General features: G+C 35.5%; 2 non-coding genes across 2 annotated transcripts; both read right to left on the reverse strand.

The window, feature by feature from the left end:
• Positions 1-21,804: 21,804 nt before the first annotated feature.
• LOC112535210 lies at positions 21,805-21,910 on the reverse strand. The gene has a single exon (XR_003079386.1). It is a non-coding gene; the product is annotated as a small nucleolar RNA R71 (small nucleolar RNA).
• Positions 21,911-23,814: 1,904 nt separating this feature from the next.
• LOC112535223 lies at positions 23,815-23,921 on the reverse strand. Its single transcript, XR_003079398.1, has one exon. It is a non-coding gene; the product is annotated as a small nucleolar RNA R71 (small nucleolar RNA).
• Positions 23,922-24,669: the final 748 nt, after the last annotated feature.

Raw genomic sequence — 24,669 nt, forward strand, 5'->3', positions numbered from 1 at the left:
CTTCATCATCGGGTGAAGTATTTGATTTGGTATGTAAATTGGTAAATCTTAGATTCTCCGCAGTAGTAATAGTAGATGTATCAGTTGTAAATTTTATGAGCTTCGGGTCTCGCCTAGTTTTTCTGGTAGACCGAAGTAATTTTGTAAAGTGTAACTATTAAGATAATTTGTGGTTTTAATAATATTAATTTGAGATGAGATTTGTTTAAATCAGTGAGTGTCAGGCTTACTACGGGTTTCGGTGGCCTTAAGCCTACCCATTCCTAGTCTTGGTCAGGCCCACTGTAAGCCGTGCGGCTAAATATGAACTTTGATGAACTTGATATAAAGATAACTTGTATCTTGAACCTTGGTATAAGAAAGATTGTTGACGCCACACTCATGAAAGGTAAAAGGCGAGTGATAAGTCGATGTTGAACACCACAAGTACAAGTTCTTGATAAGTTCGATGTTCTTCCAAAGAACCAAGCAAGAATAATTCTCACAAATAGGTTTAACTCAGAATATTCATTAACTTGTGTTATTTGGCTACATATGATTTAAATAGACAAAGACATTATCCTAATTTCCTATTTGCATAAAGGAAATAAACTAAATAGGAATTAACTAAAGTATATGCTAAATAGAAGTTTTCCTAAATAAACAAAATAAGGAACTATACTTAATTAGGAAATAATAGAACACCTATTCTAAAACAAAATAATAAAAGACTTCCAAATTAATAAAATAAGAAGCCTACTTGATTTAGTCAATCATAATCAATAAAGACATGACTAAATCAATCAAGATTTCTTCTTAAATAACAAGATATGTGGCTGCCCCATTGTTTTCTCATTGAAGTTGGCGCACTCTTAGGTCAAGCAACACATATTAGGCACCTTCTTTTTATTTCCTCTTTAAGCTTCTTTTCCATTGTTTCCTCTTGAGGGAAATTCGTCCCCCCTTTCCCTTATGAATATTTTGGCCTAAACTAGTTTTTTTCAAGGCCTAACATGTTGGATTAGGTTATTGAGTAGGGCCATTTAAGTCCTCCTTCACCCTCTTAGCTATAGCTCTTAGAATTGGACCTCCTTTGGTGAATAACAGATCCTTTGAACTTGTAATTAGACTTGGAGTAGAATTCGACTCTTGACTTGAAGTTGGATCATGACTTGGCTTTGACTCTTGATTTGCATTTAAGTTCAAGGCTCATTAATCTAATTTAGTTTATTGGGCTTGATTGAGTCTAATTGGGTTTAAAAATAGTAAAGAAGCTGAATTAGAGCATATGAAAACTTTGGGTCTAACTTGGCTTATGTTCTGAGGCCCATCTATATGACTTATGGCTTATTTTGGGCGGCCACATATGTATTTTAACCAAACTAGGACTTTGTTTAAGTTATCTCTTTTAGTTAGTAAGGTTATCTTTATCCTAAAGGATAGTTGGTTATTAAATCTTATCTTGCTTTTGTCTTTGTGTTCTTTGTCTACTCTTATGTTTTTAAATCAATTCGATTTGGTCCTTACGCTTAGCCGTATGGAAAAGAACAAAGAACTTGCGATTTCTTTACTTATTAGACCTTAAATCCTACCTATGTTCTCATTTTGTTGATTTCTTTTATGCATCTTTTTCTAATCTTTGTCTAGTATGACAGTTTGGTTCTATTTCTAGAGCATAAACACAAGTGTTGTATGAAAGCCCGTGTAAGTGGCAATTATAGGCATCGATCCATTACTTAAACAAATGAGAAGAAATTAAATTAGTTGATTGAGTATTGATATCATTGTGAAGAAATTAAATTAGTTGATTGAGTATTGACATCGTTCTCTCAATGATCGCAGATGAATATGATGAGAACCCATGTAGCACAATGAATCCTACTCAAATAAGGAATCCTAATTCCACTAGGAATCTAATCCAACAAGGATTCCTAATGATATTATGAGTTCAAGTGAAGATGGAAATCCCGATTCAGCTAGGAGTCCTACTCCGACTAGGAATTCTAATCCCAATAGGATTGCACATGAGCCACTCAAATATGATGGACCAATGACTAGAGCTCACATAAACAAGTTCAAGGATGCTTTAGGAGTGTTTGTGAAGCAAGAGTTAAAGCTTGGGTTAAAGATCCAAAGTCCAAGTAAGATTTGGTTTAATCAAGACAATAGGCCTCAAAATACTCTTACCAACTTAATTCAATATATGGAGACATGAACAAGTCAAAATAGGCTCAAAATAAACAAGTCAAGCTAATTGGAGTACAATACTCAAGAATGCTCTGCTTATTACATGTTACTTAAGCCCAAATGTCATGTTTATTATATGGGCTAGGGTTGAACGAACTTTAGGAGTATTTGCTCATTTAAAGAAGTCTTTTAATAGTTAGGATTCTTGTTTTAAGTTATCTTTTTAGTTTAGGAGTTCTATTTCTAGTCTTATCGTTATTTGCTTCCTTATTATTATAGAATTAGGATTTATTTAAGCCCTATATAACCTAGTATGAATTTCTATGTAAAAGGAGTTGTTGAATATTGATTATTTTAGAGTTAATTCTCTTCTTTTGTTCTTTATGAACTTTGTGAATTTATCAAGTGAAGGCTTGATATTTTACAAATTTAGTTTAATCTAAACTTTTCTTTATGTTAAACAGCCTTTAACTATTTATAAGTAAGGTTCTTAAGTACAAGTTATTTAAGGATCTTCTTGGGAGTTAGAGTTTCTTTGCTTGATTAGGTGAACGATCATTGGTGAAGACATCAACATTCAATACGGGTTTGGCACAAGTTAGCTACGTTCATATCATTTGGTATCAAAGCTTTGGCTCATCAATTAATTACGTATATTTTTTTAATGATTCGTTTTCTTTAGTGTCAAAAAAAATTATCAATCCGTTATTTTCTTCTTCTTTGTGATTTGTTTTCTTGTCTAGCTTAATTTTTTGTTCAATTCGTATTCTTTGCTATTTCTTAAAGTCCAATTCTTTTTTTTTTCTTTGTTTCTTAAGTGTTAAATATGTTCATTATTCTACATAAATCAAATATGTCCTTTTCATTTAATTCATTCAACAAGCTTAGTTTTTCATTATTTCCTCTTATTCTTATGTGTTTTATTGAGTTTAGACTTAATCTTGTTCATTAAGTTTAGTTTCATTTTCTTCGTTTGTGTTCTTGTGTGTTCTAAATCTAATTCATTGGTTACTGAATCGTTACAACTTTGGTTGTTTAGTAATTGATTGTTTTAGCTTTCACAAGCACTAAAGGTCAAGGTTTGAGTGTTAAACACGTGAGATTGTGAGTGTGAGATGTTTTATCAATAGGAGTTTACTAGAGGACGTCGAGATCTTCTTTATCAATCTTATGATAGATTGTGGGGATGAAAGAATGATTATTATTATGGAAAGTGTTCGATGAAATTTTATATTCCTAAACCTAAGCCAAAGAAGATAGAAAGACAACCACGTCAAGATTTCAATGATCAACTGTTAAAGGATATAAAATTTTTAAGGAGCAATCTTGATTCACTTAAAAATAGTTTTGAAGATTTAAAGGGATTGGTTCATCATTATGCTAAGCATCTTAAAGATAAAACCGAATCTAAGCCATCTTTGGAAACTAATATTGATGATGTAGAGAAGGTCAATTGCTCTACTAATGTCAATGAAGAATTTGAGGAGGTGATTATTAAAGATGGTGAGGAAGACAAAGATTTGCCACCCTTAAGTTAGTCCAAAATTGAAGAGATCATTGTCGATGATAAGGCAAAAGTTGAGTTAGTGAAGAGTGAGATTGTATTGCTTAATACAATGGAGTCTTCTGAGCATGTCAATTTTGTTGGCATTGAAAATATTATTTGTTCTAAAGTTGCTCTAATCGCTCTTGTGAAAGATTTGCAGGTTGATAATGAGATTGTATTGTTGTTTGAGATTATTTGTTTGTTTCTTTTATAATATTCAGGCAAGATTAACTTGTGTCAAACCTATATTCAATGTTGATGTCTTCACCAAGGATTGTTCACCTAATCAAGCAAAAAAATCTAACTCCCAACAAGACCCTTAATAACTTGTACTTTAGAACCTTAATTATAAAGAATTAAAAGTTGTTTAACATAAACAAAAGTTTAGATTAAACTAAATCTGTAAAATACCAAGCCTTCTGATACAAACGAAACTAGCACAATGAATCCTACTCCAACAAGGAGTCTTGATAATGTAAATCCTACTAGCTCAAGGAATTCTAATCCAATCAGGAGTCCTAACTCAACTAGGAATCCTAATCCGGCAAGGAGTCCTGATGATATTAGGAATTCAAGCAACGAAAGAATTCTAATTCAACTAGGAGTCCTAGTTCGATTCAAATTGTAAGTCAATGAGCTTATCCAAGACATTTAGGCTAAGGGCACATCAAGACTTGAAGAATTGGATTCAAATTCAAAGTTGATTAATCTAATTCAGTTTATTGGGCTTGAATGAATTTAATTAGGCTCAAAAAGACCAGAGAAGCTAAATTGGAGCATATAAGCACTTTAGGCCTAAATTGGCTTAGGTTATGAGGCCCATCTATATGACTTATGAAAATTAAGATTTCATGGCTTATTTTGGGCGGCCACACATGTATTTTAACCTAACTAGGACTTTGTTTAAGTTATCTCTTTTAGTTAGTGAGGTTATCTTTATCTTAGATGAGATGTAAATCCTTATTAGTTAAGATTTAGGGGTTTCTAAGGCATATATAAGGCTAGTATGAATTCTGATGTAAAAATTAAGTTGAAGTTGAATGATAATTAGTACTTTTACCTTAAAGCTTGTTTGCTTTATCTTTGTGTTCTTGTTTGAATGCAAATCTTACTTATCAAGGAATTGATCTATCCTTGTGGCGTATTGGAATTGGGGTTTAAAGGACTTAGTTTTCCTTTGGTTCTAATTCTTGATCATCTTTCTAAGAAATCTATCTTCTAACCTTTCTTAGGGTTTGAACTGAATTGGTTCTTGGGGTTTTCATGTCAATGTGTTGGGAGTCCGCAATCCAAAAGGGGTTGATAGCCTATTTGTATAGCTACAATCTAAGGCAGTGAACCTATCGATGCAGTCTAGCACTAATGGCGAGTATTAAGGTCGTATTCTCAAGAAAGTGAAAACCTAGAGTTACTACTTCGTTCTTTGTTATCTAACCTAAAATATATGATGGATGAATTATAAATTTGCTAATAACTAGAAACTGAGTTCTAAATGAGATGTAAGAATGAATAAATGAATGAAACAATCAAGACAAGAAATGCAAACCCAAAAGGAACCTAAACTAGTTGGCAATCAAACAAAAGATAACAGATTGATGAATCCAATTATGCTACCCGTGGACGAATTCTTAACTAAATTCGGTCTCCCTCTCGAGATAACCAAATTCCTAAAGCTAAAAACCTAAAGTTGGAATCTCTTCCTAACGATCGATTATTAAGTTAGCATTAAGCTTTAATCCGACTCTATTAAGGTTTGTTAATTCTTAATCCGGCTAGTCAATTACCCTTATCTTTAAGTGATCATTAACTAGTTCTTGCTATTCAAGATTCCAATAACTTAATGAATTTCTCAATTATAGAAAGCAATCTAAGTAACACAATTCACAACATCTCATGAATAATGCGATATCTTATTAATACTAAAAGTAAAAAGAATATAAAAAGGAACTCAAATAATCCAACAATCCAACAATTTAGTACTAAGCCAACATAGTAAGGAAATCCCAATAGGTTTAATCGATCTAGCTACACATGTTCATGTCTAAAATAATTAGGAATTGAATAACAATGAAAAAATAAAAAAAAAAATGAAATAGATACACCCTTTTCCTTTGAATTGGATGAACAGCTCAAAATCCCCAAATCTGATTGATGAACCCTAAATTGCCTTTTGAATGCCTCTAAATCTACTCTTGATCTTCAATTGGATGTTAAAACTAATGTAATCCTTCCTTCAATAGATGAAATAGTCTCCTAAAGTTGAGTATTAAAGTCTGGGAAAAGATGGCTCATGCATGTATATGTAAAATCAAGTCAGAAAATCGAACCCCTTACAAAAGAACTCAATTTTGCCTATATAAATGTTTCAGCATGGATATGCTCGACATCTTTGGTCGGCCGCTGTGCTAGCTTTATGCTAGTCAGCATGAGCGTGCTCAAGCCTGTGCTAGACCTCCGAGTCCCGAAAAATCAGCCTCTTCTCCCTAACCGTGCCCTCGCCAATGCTGAGCCAGCGCAGGTCATGATGGAGGCCGTGGTGGCCTCAGAAATGGTGCTGAAAGGTCACTTTTGAGGGTCAAATGTTAATGGTTCAGCACGGCCAGAGTCGAGGCCGTGCTCAACCTTGAAGGCTAGCCTTTGCTCAATTTTGATGGATTCTGGTTCGTATTCACACGTATCTCCCTTAAATACTGATAATGTCCATCGATGATCACCTGAAACATGAAAGGAACCAAAACATAGGTGATTCTAGCATAAAACAAGATAACTATGCAGAAAAATGGAAGTAATTGAGCATATAAACATGTGTAAAAGAATGCATATCAAGGGTTCTTAAGCTTATTCATGGAGGTTCCATATCATTTCAACTATGAGTCCTAGCCCGATTAGGATTCCTAGTTGAGTTAGGACTCCTTATTGGATTAGAATTCCTTAAGCTAGTAGGATTGCATCATCAAGACTCCTTGTTGGAGTAGCATTCGTTGTGCTAGTTTGGTTTGTATCACCTTTACTTGATAAATTCACAAAGTTCATAAAGAACAAAAGAAGAGAATTAACTCCAAAATAATCAATATTCAACAACTACCTTTACATAGAAGTTCGTACTAGGTTATATAGGCCTTAAAAAATCCTAATTCTATAATGATAAGGGAGAAAATAACAATAACACTAGGAATAGAACTCCTAAACTAAAAAGATAACTTAAAACAAGACTCTTGACTATTAAAAGACTTCTTTAAATGAGCAAATACTCCTAAAATTCGTCCAACCCTAGCCCATATAATAAACATGACATTTGGGCTTAAGTAACATGTAATAAGCGACCCATTCTTAAGTATTAGACTCCAATTAGCTTGACTTGTTTATTCTGGGCCTATTTTGACTTGTTCATCTCTCCATATATTGAATTAAGATGATAAGAGTATGTTGAGGCCCATTGTCTTGATTAAACCTAATCCCACTTGGGCTTTGGATCTCCAACCCAAGCTTCAACTCTTGCTTCACGACCACTCCTAAAGCATCCTTGAACATCTTCATGCAAGCTCTAGTCATTGGTCCATCATATTTGAGTGCCTCGTGTACAATCCTAGTGGGATAAGGATTCCTAGTTGGAGTAGTACTCCTAGCTTGAATAAGATTCCTAGATGTAGTAGGACTCTTAGATGAATCAGGATTCCTATCTTCAATTGAACTCCTAATACCATTAGGACTCCTTGTTGGATTAGGAATCCTAGTGGAATTAGGATTCCTTGTTAGAATAGGAGTCCTTGTGCTATATGGGTTCTCATTATTCTCCCTTTCTTTAAAAAGATTCGTCAGAATCTTTTGTAGGAAAGAGGGAACAATGAGAATCGAAGCACGCCCAAATATTCTGATTCAGGATTTGCACCTTTGGGATCTCCATCAATCCTTGTTCCTTTAGGCATGAGGATTCCTGATGACATTAGGATTAGTGCAAAGAATCATGAGAACACAATTGATAAGCTTGACCGGTGGCATTGATGCTTTGCTTGATGATTAAGCAGGACGAGACATAAATCCACACGCGTGAGGGAGAAATTATGTTGTTTTCAATTAATCCAAGTGTAATACAAGCAAGAGTGTGACCATTTTGATGTTTAGGAAGCATGTAATGAAGTAATTTGGGTCGGAATGTTATTAGGTAGGCCAACATGAATTTTCTCTTGTTTTCTTTAAGTTGGGTCATAAAATTTTAGACTACAAGATTTGTTGACCAGTGATAGGCTACTTATGCAACCTACACCTAAGGCAGTGAACCTATCGATGCGGTCTAGCACTAGTGAGTATCAAGGTCGTATCCTTGGAGATCAGGTGAACCTAAAGTTACTACTATTCGTTATGTTATTTAGTTTGAAATAAGGTGTGAGAAGTCTAAATTAATTAACTAATACTTATGAATGCAAATAAAGGAACAACAGCAACTGACAATCGAAAGACAACCGTAACAAAGAAGCGAACCCAAAGGGGACCTAAGTGATGGAATTCTAAGGTTGATTTTATAAACTACCAATCTTGCTACCCGTGCCTAAATCCTGAATCGAACTCGGCTCCTCTCTCGAGCTCACTAAGTTCCTAAATCTGCACTAACCTAATGGAATCTCTTCCTATCAGATTGTTACAGATTAGCGTTAAGCGTGATTTAGAACTATTAAGAGTTGTTAATTCTTAATCCGGCGAGTGAATTAACCTTATCTCTAAGTGTTAACTACCAGTTCTTACTATTTAATTTCCAGTTGTAACAAGCATTTCTCAATGTCAAGAAACAACCCAAAAGAAAATTAATTTAACGTCTCAAATTAATTGAATCAAATTTTATTACTAAACAGTAAGAAGATTACAAAAATGGCAGATAAAAATCCAATAATTAAACACAATCCATCAACAAAGGTGAACCCCAATGGGTTCGGCAATCCTAGCTACTCATAATGAAAGAAACAAATACAAAAGGAAATAAATAACAGAAAAGAAAATGGAACATGTAACCGCTCTGCTCTCGAATCGGAGTGGGAATGTCGCAAGTGCCAATTCTGAAACCAACCTCAAGTTTGTTCATATTTATTTAGTTAAGTTTATGATTCAGATAGTGGATGATAAAGAGGTTCAATGCTAAACTCTTTGTATGATACGTTGGAAAATGGGATCAGGAACTAAGAGAGTGCTAAAAATCGGGATACCCGTGCATCTTTAGAAGCTCGAATGGAATCGTTTTGCAGGGCTACCGATCAACTCTCCACTCCTATCCTTTCATCTCAAGTTTTTTGTGAATTTTGTTGTGGTTTACATTTGAGTAATGATTGTCCATTGTATAATGATGTTGCTCATTGTTCTTATAACTATGAAAAGGTGAATTATATGGGAAGTTGGCCAAATTACTCGTATGGAAGCACCTACAATCAAGAGTTGAGCATTCATTCACCCTTTGGATGGAGCTTAGATAGCCAAGAACCACCAGAATTCCAGCAGCTTAATCTTGCACCATCAACTCAAGGTGAAGAGTTAGTGTCAGAGGAGCTGATGACGAGGTTTATTGCAAGTCTTGAGGATAGATTCCAACAAACAGAGAGGATACTTGAAGATCAACAAGCCTCGATTATGAACATAGAGCATCAAGTAGGCTTAATCTTCAAGTTACTAGCTGAAGAGCAATTGGAAACTCCATCAAACGCTACTGAATCCGAGGAACATTTGAGCGCCGTCACTTTGCTTTCAGGTGAGAATTTTTCTGGGTTATCTATTATGTTTGACGATGATGCTTTTGCGCAGGACGACTCTTTGAACATGGAGATAGAACCAGAAAAGGAAGAGGCAAACATGATCCCTCTGAAAGACTACCAATAGGAACATACAGTTGATGATGCTGAGTTGCAGTTAGAGGAATTTTTGGTGGATTTTCCATAAGTTCCTTCGATGATGGAAGATGAGCACGAGTTATCCAATGAAGAAGTCTTGGAGGAGCTCGAGTTTCTTCTAGCAAGTTAACCAAGCCAAGGACTAGAGAAAACCATTGACGTTCCTGAAAAAATTGCCCAACCGTCGATCCTTCCAATTGGTGAAACTTCAGCTTTCAAATTGGAAGAGCCCCTAGAGCATCATGACTATGTGCAATTATATGAGGAGTGAGTTTTGCCCATCATACTGGCAGCTTGCTTGATAGTCGGGAAGAGGAAATTGACGATTATCCCTCTAAGCGGATACTTGAAGACATTTCCTTGGAAGAAGGATGGATGGTCATCAATCCCCACTGTTTGCTTTTCACCATGAGTCCAGCTAAGAAGACTCATCACATCAAAAAGAAGTGCTTTTGGGAGGCACCCCAATTTTTATCTTTAATCTCTAATACTTTAACCTTATATTTTGAAACATTGTATTAGTTTTAGTTTTCATATTTTATTTAATTTTTGTTTCAGTTTTGATTTTAAGTCTTTATTTTAGTATTTGCAGCCACTCCTCTACCATAGACTAGCCAAGACCCTGATATCCCTGACGATGCACCTCTTTTCACTCCAGAGCTATAGTCAGGGCAGTATTAGTTATTTTTCCTTTTTGATTTCTTATATTTTGTACACTGGGGACAGTGTGTCCTTCAAGTGTGGGGTGGGTAATATTTATCCCATCTTAGTTATTTGTTTATTCTTTGTGCAATTTTTTGTAAAATTTTGAAAATTTTTCACTTTGTTTCGATGCTCTTACAGTTGACTTGCTTTTAAAATCCTGTTTATGTCCATGTAATCGGGTAAAACCGATAGTGTTGAGTTTTGCAGAAGAATGTAAGATAATTAGTTTGAGTTTTGCACTAAGTTGCTTTGGTTTATTTAATTTTGTTTTGATGATTTTTGTTTGGAACCTACTCAAAAGCACACTTGTGAGAAATTGAGCCTAAATTGTAAGCATACACTTTATATGCTTGTATTTATTTCTTGTTAAGAGTGCAGATTACTATCTTTACTTTTAGAACTTGCTCGGTAATGCTTATGAGGGCCAGAAGGAGAGTTTAACACTTTGGTATGATAGAGGCACTTAGGTTTTTCATTCTAGCCAAATAGCCTTCATTCGTTTATTGATTCTATAGATAACCCCCTCTTTCACCATTTTTTTTATCATATTTCATTGCCACTTAGTTTTTATTGGGAATTTTTGTCTTAGGAATAGTGTGGAATCTTGTAGTAGTTTTCTTCAATCCAAAAGAAATTCACTCTATTATGTGAATGTTCTTCCCTTATGAAAAAAAAGAAAAAAAAAGAAATAAATAGAAGAATAAGAGGGAAAGGTGATGAAAAGAAAGAAAGTAAGTGAGCTAAACATTTTGACTTGATTCCTATTTCCCACCTTAGCCTTCATTCATTTATTGATTCTGTAGATAACCTCCTCTTTCACCATTTTCTATCATATTTCATTGCCACTTAGTTTTATTTTGCTTTGGGTAATGATTCTGCACATGACTTATTTTTATTGGGAATTTTTATCTTGGGAATAGCTTTGGAATCTTGTAGCAGCTTACTTCAATCCAAAAAGAAATTCACTCTATTATATGAATGTTCTTCCCTTATGAAAAAAAAAGAAGAAGAAAAATATATAAAAAGAAGAATAAGAGGGAAATGTGATGAAAAGAAAGAAAGTAAGTGAACTAAACATTTTGACTTGATTCATATTTCCCACCTTGGACTACTATCCATTGTTTACCCCTTGTGATTATTGTGACTTGTGTGCATGTCATGTCATGTATTTCATTGCAGAACACCATAGGTTCAACATCTTATCAAATTTACCTACCCCTACCTAATCCCCATTACAACCCTTATAAAGACCTCTTGACATGGTTGTTGACTCTCCATAAGTGGTAAGAGTAGGATTTAAGAGCAAGCATATAGTAAGTAAGGCAGTAGTTGATGCAATGAGCGATTAAACACTATCCTTTAAACACTTTGAGTGATTTACAGTGAATCTGGTGAGGAGTTGGTTCTGAATAATTTTGTTGAGACAGTATTTTGTGAATTATTGGCATCTTTGTTGGAATACTTAAATTGATTGCTTCATCTCTTTTTGTTTGACTTACGCTTGTTAAGGATATGTGCAGGAGCTCTGTAGCTTGTCTGTCAGTTTAAGTATTGTTCCTTAGTGGTTTATTTTCCTTATTTTACTTTTGATTGCTTGAGGACAAGCAATGAGCTAAGTGTGGGGTTATTTGATGTGCGTAAAATACACACATCTAAATAGGATTTTTAAGATTGATTTTATGGACATTTGGATGTGAATTGGTCCCAACACTCATCCTATGCGTTTGTTTGTGTGCATTAGGTTCAAAAGAAGTCAAAGAATGATAAAGGGAAGAATTGGAACATAATTGGACGTCAAAGCTGCCGAAACAAGCTAAATATGCGCATGAGAAAGCTGAACAGGGCCGTGTTGGTTTCAACACTGGCCGTGTTCCCAACACGGGCACCAAAACGGCCATGTTGGTGCATCAAACATCAAAGAAAAAGAAGTTTTTAGGGAGCATGGCCACAGAGAGTAATACGAGCATAAACACCAGCCCGTGTTGAGAACACGGGCATCAACACGACCGTATTGGCGGCGACAGGGGGAATTAATTAAAAGAAAGAAGAGAGGAAAGAAAAAGAGAGAGCGGGGGAGAACGTCCCAAACCCTAATATTTCTCTCTCTAAGGGTTTTTTGAGCTGAAATCAAGGGAAAAGGAGACTTGGATCAAGGTTTCAATCGGATTCCCTTCAAGGATTGAAGATTGGGTGAGGTTCGTTGATTGGTTTTCAAATTAAGCAAGAGTAACAAGAATCGATTCAATTCGAGCAAGAGGAATTGGGGTCGTTTACTCTCATCCAAGGGTGTAATCGGGTTTCTCTACCTTTACTCTTTATTGTAATTGTATTCTTGTGTATTTTGATAATGAACATGATTAGCTATATTGATTAAATCCATTGGGATTTCTTTACTATGTTGACTATATGGGTTTGAATAGCAAGAATTGGTTAATAATCGCTTAGAGATAAGGATAATTAACTAGCCGAATTAGGAATTAAAAAAGATTAATAGAGGCGGATTAAAGCTTAATGTTAATTTAAGAATCAATCGTTAGGAAGAGATTCCAACTTTAGGTTATTAGGTTTAGGAATTCGGTTATCTCGAGAGAGAAACCAAATTCGGTTAAGAATTCATCCACGGGTAGCATAATTAGACTCACAAATCCTTTATCTTTTGTTTGATTGCTAACTAGTTTAGGTTCCCTTTGGGTTTGCTTTCTTGTCTTGGTTATTTTAGTTATCAATTACTCCTGCATCTCCCTTAGAATTTAGCTTGTAGCTATTAGTTAGTTTAGAAATTATTCATCACTCATGTTAGGTTAATATAACAAAGAACAAAGGAGTAACTCTGGGCTTCACTTTCCTGAGGAATATGACCTTGATACTCGCCATTAGTTCTAGACTGCATCGATAGGTACACTGCCTTAGATTGTATCTAACAAAAGTAGCACACATCAAGAGGTGCAGAAGTGAGGGGTCACGCGCATAGAGAAGTCCAGAAATCATAAGCGGAACCCTGCCTCATTTTGCATGCGCCTACTTATAGGCAGAAGTGCCCTAGCCCGTGTCACGGCCCATGCAACGAGCAAGGGAGGCCGTGCAAATGTGCATGGCCGTGCAATTACCCGTGCAAAGGTCTTGAATTGCGCGCTAATTAAGGAATCGACTTCGACAAACATCTAATATGCGTAAATCATCCATATAGCTTGGTTTCTGCCCGAAAATCAATCAATTTCCCATCAAGGAGTCCGAAAACCTAAAAAACTCAAAAACATGCCAAAGTGCGATCAAGCAGGAATAAATACGACTCAAATACACGAATAAACGGTTGGTAAACAGTTAATAAATATGCATAGAATCATCTACATCAACCAGCCAACTCCTCTCTAGTTCTTGATTTGACTTCAGTTTATTCATCTTTCTTTATTTATTCATTAATTATTAGCTTCTAGTTTCATTTTCTTATGTAATGAGGGATCTCACACTATAAAAACCGCATGCAACCGAATACTTGATGCTAGTGAGCATATTATTTTAGTTTTCCACTTTCTAGGAAATCAAGTTATGAGTAGACCTTTGCATACTATTCACGTTTCGCCCTAGCAAACATAGACTTATGACTCATGTCCTTTCTTAATTTTGTGTTCTTTGTCTACCTTGTGTCTAAATCAATTCCATTTGATCGTTATGCTTAGCCATATGAAAAAGAACAAAGAACTCTGATTTTTTTCCTTATCGGACCTAAATCCTACCTATGTTCTCATTTAGTTCGCTTCTTTTATGCCGCTTAGTCTAATCTTTATCCTGTATGATGCTTTGGTTCTATGTAGGGAGCATAAAAACGAATCTTGAGTGAAAACGCATGTAAGCGGCAATCATAGGCACCGATCCATTGATCCTCTTAGCTTTTCTCAAGGTCTAACATGTTGGATTAGGTTATTGAGTAGGTTCATTTAAGGCCTCATTCATCCTCTTAGCCTTAGCTCTTATAATTGGACCTCCTTTGATGAATAACGGATCCTTTGAACTTCTAATTGGACTTGGAGTAGAATTTGACCCTTGACTTATGAGGAGCAGCCAACCATTATTGTGGATACTTAGGTTTGTCAGCCTCGCTCTAAGGTTATATCGATGGCAAAAGTATTGTGGCAAAATCATTAGACTGAGGAATGCACGTGGAAAATGGAGTAGGGGATAAGAGATTCCTACCTCTGTTTTTTACAGTCTTAAGGTAAGCCTTGTCCTTTTCAAATTCGAGCATGAATTTTTCTTAAGGGGGCAGTGATGTAATACCCTGAATTTTTAGATATTAATTTCATTAGTTTCTTTTACGGGCATTTTAGTAAATAAGTATTTTCAATATTAAGCTTGAGTGATTATTTAATTTATTATACTAACTAATTATTTTAATAAATACCAAATTTTAAATTTCACAATTTAATTATGTTGGATTGAATTTGGTAATTTTATAACTTTACTTTGTGATTTAAAAGTAAATTCAATTTTTTTAATTAATTAACTGTGTTATATTTTTATTACAATGGGTGCTTAGGCATAGTCTCATATGAATAAATAAGTATAGATGTATATATATGTGTATTTATACAAACAAATTAAGAGAGAAAATATGCAACTACTTAGCTTGGGCGATTTTTTCTCTAGTTAGGTTTAGTTGATGGGCTAAAAGTGTATTTTTTCCTTTAAAAAATTACACAATCAGCCCCTCCCCTCTCCTTCTTCTTTTTTCATCTATATAACAGTCCCACACTACTAATTTTCTCCATTTTTGCCGTCCATATCACCAACCAAATGCCCCTCCCTCCCTTTCTTCTCACCGATGACCCACTCCCCTTCTTTTTCCCACTAGAATATCGTTAGAGCAAGGGAGAAGGATACCACAAACTGCTCCTATTGTTTCACCTCTTGCCGGTGTTTTCTGTCCAAACTGATGCCGAAATTGGACTCTCCATCCCTCAAAACCTTAAGACGAGCCCTCCTCCGCCAGTCATCCTTGTCGGCAAATGTAGTTTCATCTCATCCGAATAGATTCTTTTCCACCATGATTTGGCATTCTCTGGAAAGATTTAGGCTGTGATTTTGGTACTCTCGCATCTCGAGTTGCGCAAGGCGCCTCGGTTCAATTCGAAACCTTTGTTGATTGTACCTGACTTTTGGACCTCGGTGTAACATTGAATTTTTGGCTCGATAAAATTTTATTTGAAATCAATAAATTAATTAAAGATTTTAGAAAATATTATCACCATTAATTATTAATTATAAATAATTAATAAATTTAATTAAGTTAATTGTTATATTTATTATAAATATTATGGATTAATTAATAAAATTAAAAAAAAAAAGATTATTTTAATTTGTAATAATTGTGGCTCTGAATAATTAAATGAAATTTTGAGAAATTATTTGTAAGTTGGATTGTGAAATAAACATTAAAGCCAGACTGTTATTTATTAGTTGTGAACTATATTGTGCTACGGAGTAGAGAAAATGATGTAGATATGGGTGACCCGACTCCTGTTAAATATTTAATAAATACTAGAAGTGTTTTTAGCAGATTCTACACCAGTTATATGAGAGGTAAATATCTGTATTTTAGGGAGGTTCTACCGATTTTTCGATAGAATTTCCAAGTTGGAATTCTTAAACAGTCAAATCCTAGAAGTCTAAGCCTAGGGTTATTTATAAGAAATACATATTTTTTTTATTTTACTGATTTAATTATTTCTATGAATAGATATTCCTATGATTCAGCCAGCTCCGCTAGAGGCATAGGAGCAGCTAAAAAAAATTCAACAGCACTGTGATTTAAAGTCGTATAATGAACGGTGCATGTGTCATGTTACTATTTAATGCAATGTTATTTAATTATTATTATTACTATTTAATAATAATAATAATAATAATAATTATTATTATTATTATTATCATCATCATCATCTTAATTACCACTATTTTTATCACTATTAGTATATTACTATGAATATTACATATAACCATAGTTTCATTTAAACCGATGTTATTCAATTTTAGCATTTAATATTAAATTGAGTAATTCTATGATTGTCTATGATTTATGTTATTTTAATATTATTGATGCTAAGATTGTACTGTAACTTGGGATGAAACGATAATAGAACATGCTACCTGATGGGTTGCATTAGGACTGCGTGCACATCGGTTGGATCATGACTTGGCTTTGACTCTTGATTCGCATTATTCCCCTTTTCTTTAAAAAGATTCATCCTCGAATCTTGCCAGAATATTGTGAAATAACCAAACATATGATTAAAATCATTACATACTCATTATTAACCTGAAATCTTTCAAAAAAGTGGTTAGAGGAATTTTGGAACAAATAATATTTTCAATGCTAATAAAATCAACATGTTCAATGGCATCTAGTAACACTTCTGCACTTTTCTCAACCTTTACCTCATCTTTAACTTTAACCTTTTCAGTTTTAGATTCGCTCAAAGATAACAAATCGTTGTCCTTTTTGCCATTTCAAATCATCCACCCATAAGAATCTATATTTTCTTCAGGATAGCATATTATCTCTTCAACGTCATCAACATTAGTCGCCAAAGATGGCTCAGATTCGATTTTATCTTTAAGATGCTTAAGAAAGCTATTAGTTAACCTCTTCAATTCTTCAAAATCATGCTTGCATGATGCAAAACTGCTTTTTATCGATTTTTTCTCTATTGAAATTTCACCATTTTTAACTTGACGTGGTTGTCTTGCTAACCTCTTTGGCTTAGGTTTAGGAGTACAAAAATTTCATAGAGACTTCTCATAATGTTATTGACCAAACTCCTATTGATGAAACATCTCACAATGCACACAAGCTCTCGTGTTTACACTCAAATATGTCAAACTCTAGTGTTTGTGTTCAAATCAGCCTTTTACCACTCTTTTGATTTTCAAATGGGCAACCTCTTTTCTTTTTATATATAATCACACACACTATGTGTAACAAAAAAAACTTAAGAATGCAAGAAAATGATATTTTGGGATAGAAATTTAAAGAGCAAATTTTTGTTTTAAGAAACAAAGAAGAAAATTTTGGCTCTAGGAAAAATAAGAAACTAGAAATTTAGTAGGAAAAAATTAAAAAAATAACAATCGAGTAAAGGATAGATAGATCAGATTTAGAGACTTAGCTCTGATACCAAATGATGTGAACCTTGGCAACTTGTGACAACACCCAACACGCAGAATTGGAATAAGAGTCCAAGAAAGCTAAATCTGAACTTTGATGAACTTGACCCAAAGATAACTTGTATCTTAAACCTTGGTATAAGAAAGATTGTTGACACCACACTCAAGAAAGGTAGAAGGTGAGTGATAAGTCAATGTGGAACGCCACAAGAATAAGTTCTTGATAAGTTCGAAGTTCTTCCAAAGAACCAAGCAAGAATAATTCTCACAAATATGTTTAACTCAAAATATTCATTAACTTGTGTCATTCGACTACATATGATTTAAATAGACAAAGACATTATCCTAATTTCCTGTTTGCATAAAGGAAATACACTAAATAGAAGTTTTCCTAAATGAATAAAATAAGGATCTATGCTTAATTAGAAAAGAATAAGAAAACCCATTCTAAAAAGAAATAATAAAAGACTTCCAATATAACAAAATAAGAAGCCTAACTGGTTTAGTCAATCATAATCAATAAAGACATGACTAAATCAATCAAGATTTATTCCTAGATAACAAGATTTGTGGCTGCCCTATTGTTTCCTCTTTGAAGTTAGCGCACTCTTAGGTCAAGCAACACACATAAGGCGCCTTCTTTTGGTTTCCTCTTTAAGCTTCTTTTCCCTTGCTTCCTCTTGAAGGTAATTCGTGCCCCCCCTTTTTTCCTTGTGAATATTTTGCCCCAAACTAGCTTTTCTCAAGGCTTAACATGTTGGATTAGGTTATTGAGTAGGTTCATTTAAGGAATCCTTCATCCTCTTACTCCTAGCTCTTATGATTGGACCTCCTATGATGATAACGGATCCTTTGAACTTGCAATTGGACTTGGAGTAGAATTCAACCCTTGACTTGAAATTGGATCATGACTTGGTTTTGACTCTTAATTCATATTTAAGTTTAAGGCTCATTAATCTAATTTAGTTTATTGGGCTTGATTGAATCTAATTGGGCTTAAAAATGGCAAATAAGCTACATTGGAGCATATGAAGGCTTTGGGCTTAACTTGGCTTATGTTATGCGGCCCATCTATATAACTTATGTAAATTAGGGTTTTATGGCTTATTTTAGGCGGCCACACATGTATCTTAACCAAACTAGGACTTTGTTTAACTTATCTCTTTTAGTTAAGAAGGTCATCTTTAGCTTAGACGAGATGCAAATCCTTATTAGGTAAGATTTAGGGTTTTCTAAGGCCTATATAAGGCTTGTACGAAATTTGATGTAAAGTTGAAGTTGAATTTGAATGATAATTGGTTATTAAACCTTGTTTTGCTTTTGTCTTTGTGTTCTTGTGTAGAATGCATGCTTAAGAAACATTCAAGTAGATTGATCATCTTCTTGTGGAGTGTTTCGAAATTGAAATTTAGGAACAAGTTTTCTAAATTCTAATTCTTGATCATCCTTTTAAGTAATCTATATTTTAACCTTTCCTAGGAGTTGAACCAAATTGGCTCTTCGAGTTTTCATGTTAATGAGTCGGGGGTCCATAATTCAAAAGGGCTTCTCAAGCTTATTTATAGAGCTTCCATATCAACACGAGGACTGATGGTTGCTATTTATGCAACTACAATCTAAGGCAGTGTACCTATCGATGCAGTCTAGCACTAATGGCGAGTATCAAGGTCATATTCCTCAGGAAAGTGAAAGCCCAGAGTTACTCCTTTGTTCTTTCTTATATTAACCTAAAATGAATGATGAGTAATTTCTAAACTAACTAATAGCTACAAGCTAAGTTCTAAGGGAGATGCAGGAATAAATGGATAAATGAAATAACCAAGACAAGATAGCAAACCCAAAGGGAACCTAAACTAGTTGGCAATCAAATAAAAGATAAAGAATTGATGATTCCAATTATGCTACCCGTGGACGAATTCTTAACTGAATTCGGTTTCTCTCTCGAGATAATAGAATTCCTAAACCTAATAACCTAAAGTTGGAATCTCTTCCTAACAATTGATTCTTAAATTAGCATTAAGCTTTAATCTGCCTCTGTTAAGCTTTGTTAATTCTTAATTCGAATAGTTAATTATCCTTATCTCTAAGTGATTATTAACCAATTCTTACTATTCAAAATTCCAATTGCCAAATGGACTTCTTAATCACATAAAGTAATCTAAACACCACAATTCACAACGTCGCATGAATAATGCATTATCCTATTAATACTGAAAGCAAGAAGAATACAAAACTAACTCAAACAATCCAACAATATAAGATTAAGCCAACATAGTAAAGAAATCCCAATGGATTTAATCAATCTAGCTAAACATGTTCATTATCAAAACCCACAAGAATTCAATTACAACAATGAGTAAAGGTAGAGAAACCCGATTACACCCTTAGATGAGAGTAAACAGCCCTAATTCCTCTTGCTCGAATTGAATCGATTCTTGTTCCTCTTGCTCAAATTGAAACCAATCAACGAACCTCGCCCAATCTTCAATCTTTGAAGGGAATCCGATTTAAATCTTGGTCCAAGTCTCCTTTTTCTTTGGTTCCAGCTCAGAAAACCCTTAGAGAGAGAAAAATTAGGGTTTGGGACATTCTCCCCCGTTCTCCTTTTCTTTTCCTCTTTTCTCTCTTTTAATTAATTCATCCTGTCGTCGCGAACATGGCCATGTTTATGCTCGTGTTGGGAACACGGGCTGGTGTTGATGGGCGTGTTTGGAACACGGCCCCGTGCTAATGCCTGTGTTACTCTTGATGGTCGTGCTCCTTAATGCTTCTTTTTCTTTAATGTCTAATGCACCCAACAAGGCCCATTTTGGTGCCCGTGTTAGTAACACGGCCAGTGTTTGAAACCAACACGGCCATGTTCAGATTAGGGATGCGCAAACTCGACTTGTTTCGGCAACTTTGACGTCTAATTCTGCTCCAATTCTTCCCTTTATCACTCTTTGACTTCTTTTGGACCTAAAGCACACAAACAAATGCATAGGGTGAGTGTTGGGACCAATTCACATCCAAATGTACATAAAATCAGCCTTAAAAACCCTATGCTTGTTTCTTCTTGCTTTCATTATTAATGAGAAATTACATTATTCATGAGACGTTGTGAGTTGTGGTGTTTAGATTGCTTTATCTAATTGAGAAGTTCATTTAGCAATTGGAAATTTGAATAGCAAGAACTGGTTAATGATCACTTAGAGATAAGGGTAATTGAGTAGCCGGATTAAGAACTAACCAAGCTTAATAGAGGCGGATTAAAGCTTAATGCTAATTTATTAATCGATCGTTAGGAAGAGATTCCAACTTTAGGTTCTTAGGTTTTGGAATTCGGTTATCTCGAGAGGAAAACCGAATTCAGTTAAGAATTTTTCCACGGGTGATCGCAATTGGTAATCAATATAATTTCTACCTTCACTAAAATCCAACTACCTTAGGTCCCCTTGGGTTTGCTTTTTCCTTTGATTGTTTCACGAAATCCTTTCAGACTGTCTGACATTTAATCATAGAATAGCAACTTCATTGATTTTGTTAGGGTTAGATATCATAAGACGCTATAGTAGTTCTACGATCATCCTTTCTTGAGAATACGACCTTGATACTCGTTGTTAGTGCTACTCTGCATCGATAGGTTCATTGCCTTAGATTGTAGCTACACAAGTAGCCTATCAAGTTTTTGGTGCGGTTGCCGGGGAAATTTTTGTGTGAACTAGAGTCAATTTGTGTTTGTATTAATCTAGTCATTTTACTTTCTATCTTTTCAATTTTTTTATATTCTTTATTATTTTATTCATTCCTATGTTCTTTAGTTGCTGCCTTTTCATTTCAGCTAGTTTATGACCAGGAGCTCTAATCCTACTCTTGTAGACCCTCTTGCTGAACTAGAGTGATCCCTCCATCTTTTGAGGAAGCGTAAGCAAGAACAAGATGAGGCACAGATAGAAATTGAAGCCCCTGTAGTAGGGATGGGAGACAACAACCGGGCTGCGGATGAAGCCAGGATAATATACGAGTTTGCTAGACCTTCTCTTGAGGGAACACAGACGAGTATATTGTGACCACCAGTCGCGACCAACAACTTTGAAATAAAAGCCCAACGTGATTCAGATGGTCCAAAATAGTGTACAATTTGGGGCACTGCCGAGCGAGGACCCAAACACTCACATTGCCAACTTTTTGGAGATCAGCGACACCTTCAAGATAAATGGAACAATTGATGTGCCATTCGGTTGAGGCTGTTTCCTTTTTCTTTGAGGGACCGAGCAAAAGGATGGTTGCAGTCACTCCCAACCAACACTATTACAACATGAAGTTCGTTGGCTGAGAAATTTTTATATAAGTACTTTCCTCCTCCTAAAAATGCGAAATCGAGAAATGATATATCTTCTTTTGTGCAGTTCGATAATGAGAGCATATACGATGCTTGGGAAAGGTACAAAGATTTGGTCTGATGTTGCCCGCACCACGGACTACCAGTACGGATGCAGGTCCAAACCTTCTATAATGGTTTGAACCTTGCTATTAGGCAGATGGTAGACGCTGCAGCAGGTGGGGCCCTAAACAGTAAGACGCCGAAACAAGTGCAAAATCTGAAAGAGGATATGGCCATGAACAAATACCTGGACTCCACAGCAGCCTTGGCAGCTTAAGTTGAGATTTTCACCAAGAAGTTAGACCAGCTTCAGATGCTGGCTTTTGGAAAATACATGAATTTTGGACTCAATTCCAAGACACACACTTAATCAATTGTTTCCTATACCTCAATTATAGACCTTGAGAGATCAAATTCATCAATTGAATGAGGGATTTCACTTGTTCCAACATCGAATTGAAGATCAAGACAAACTTTAGGAGCATTCAAGAGGCAACTAGGGTTTGAGATTTCGAATTTGCAAATTTAGGGTTTCTCATTCAACTTGAAAGAGAAGGGTGTACATGCCTTTAATTTTCTTTTCCTTATTTTGTTCCTTAATTGCTTTAACCATGAATATGAGTAGCTAGATCTTTTGAACCCATTGGGGTTCACCTTTGTTGATGGATTATGCTTAATTGTTAGATTTGTAATTGTCATTCTTGCAATCTTCTTGCTATTTAGTAATAAAAGTTTGATTCAGTTAATTTGAGACGTTGAATTAATTGTTTCTGGGTTGTTTCTTGACATTGAGAAATGCTTGTTACAACTGGACATTGAATAGTAAGAACTGGTAGTTAACACTTAGAGATAAGGTTGATTTACTCGTTGGATTAAGAATTAACAACTCTTAATAGTTTTAAATCATGCTTAATGCTAATCTGTAGTAATCCGATAGGAAGAGATTCCATTAGGTTAGTGCAGGTTTAGGAACTCGGTAAGCTCGAGAGAGGAACAGGGTTCAATTCAGGATTTAGGCACGGGTAAGCAAGATCGGCAATCCATAAAATCCATCTTTAGAATTCCATCACTTAGGCCCCCTTTTGTGTTTGTTTCTCTCTTTGCAATTGTTTTTTTTATTGTTCGTTGTCCTTCATTTACTTATTTGCACTCATAACCATTAGCTGGTAACGTTAGAACTTTCACACCCTATTTCAGACTAGATAACATAGCAAACAGTAGTAACTCTAAGTTCACCTGATCTCTAGGGATACGACCTTGATTCTCACTAGTGCTAGGCTGCATCGGTAGGTTCACTGCCTTAGGTGTAGGTTGCATAAATAGACCATCAAGTTTTTGGTGCCGTTGCCGGGGAACAGTAACGGTAAACTAGAGTGAATTGTTTTTGTGTTAATTTAGTCATTATTTGTTTATTCATTTATTCTTTTTTTTATATTATTTTTGATTGATTGGTGCTTGTTTGGTTGTCGGTTTCAGGTAATATATGACTAGGAGCTCTAACCCTGATCCCATAGCACCCTTATCCCGACCGGAGCTCTCTCGGATTATTGAATGACGTTTTCGAGCGATTGAGGAAGAGGGCAGATTCGGTTCGAGTTCAAGGCCCGGCGTGATGGAGAACCTCAACCCCCAGGCCGATGAGGGTCAGAGCACGATGTACGAGTTTGCTCGACCATCTTTGGATGGGATGAAAACTAGTATAGTCAGACGTGCTATAGCGGCCAACAATTTTAAAATAAAAGCCAACGTGATCCAGATGATCCAGCAAAGCGTGCAGTTTAGAAGATTGCCCAGCGAGGATCCCAATGCACATATCTCTAATTTTTTAGAGATTTATGATAAACGGAACAACCGATAACGCCATTCGGCTGAGATTGTTTCTATTTTCCTTGAGGGACAGAGCTAAGATATGGTTGCAATCCCTTCCACAACAAACGATTACTACCTGGAGGGCGTTGGCTGAAAAAATTTTATATAAGTATTTTCCTCCCGCTAAAACTGCTAAACTTAGAAATGACATATCTTCTTTTGTGCAGTTTGATAATGAAAGCATGTACGATGCATGGGAGAGGTTTAAAGATCTTTTGAGATGCTGCCCACATCACGGATTGCCAGTGTGGATGCAGGTTTAGATCTTCTACAGCGGGTTGAACCTTGCAAAGAGGCAGATGGTGGATCTTTGCGGTGGGGTGCTAAGCGGTGGGCCGAGGCGGGCTCGGGCGATGGAAATGGCCATGAACAACTATCAGTGGCAATCCTCTAGGAGCCGACCAGGAAGACAGGGAGTGGTCAACCAAGTGGACTCTACGGCAGCCTTGGCAGCTCAGGTGGAGCTTTTAGCCAAGAAGATTAACCAACTCCATATGTCGGTTCATGCAGTGACGTTGGGCTGCGAGTTTTGTGGTGGCCATTACGGTCTGTGTCTTATGGGAGTATATTTGCTTCATCCTCTACTACTTTTCCATCTAATTCGCTATGTCTTCCGATGTTGAGTAGGTTGACTATATGGGAATGCCCCAAGGTAGCGAACGATCCTTATGACAATACATACAACCACGGGTGGCGCAATCATCCCTACTTGATTGGAAGGAACAATAACGCTCGGGGTCCACCTGGTTTTCGGAGACTTCATCGGTAGCGATAACATTTAGTTGGGCTGCACAAGCTCCTCCCTCTACTAGAAAAGAAGTCAAATTTAGAGGAGCTTATGATGAAGTTTGTAGCGTCTACGGAGATGAGATTCCAGCAAACTTGATAAGCATCATACTACACATGTTTTCATGCCCATTGTTTACATTTTTATGCATGATTATCCCGTTTTATGCTAGAATCACTGTCTTTTGTTTCCTTTCTCGTTT

This window comes from Ricinus communis, chromosome 2, assembly GCF_019578655.1.
Source record: "Ricinus communis isolate WT05 ecotype wild-type chromosome 2, ASM1957865v1, whole genome shotgun sequence".
Taxonomy (NCBI): domain Eukaryota; kingdom Viridiplantae; phylum Streptophyta; class Magnoliopsida; order Malpighiales; family Euphorbiaceae; genus Ricinus; species Ricinus communis.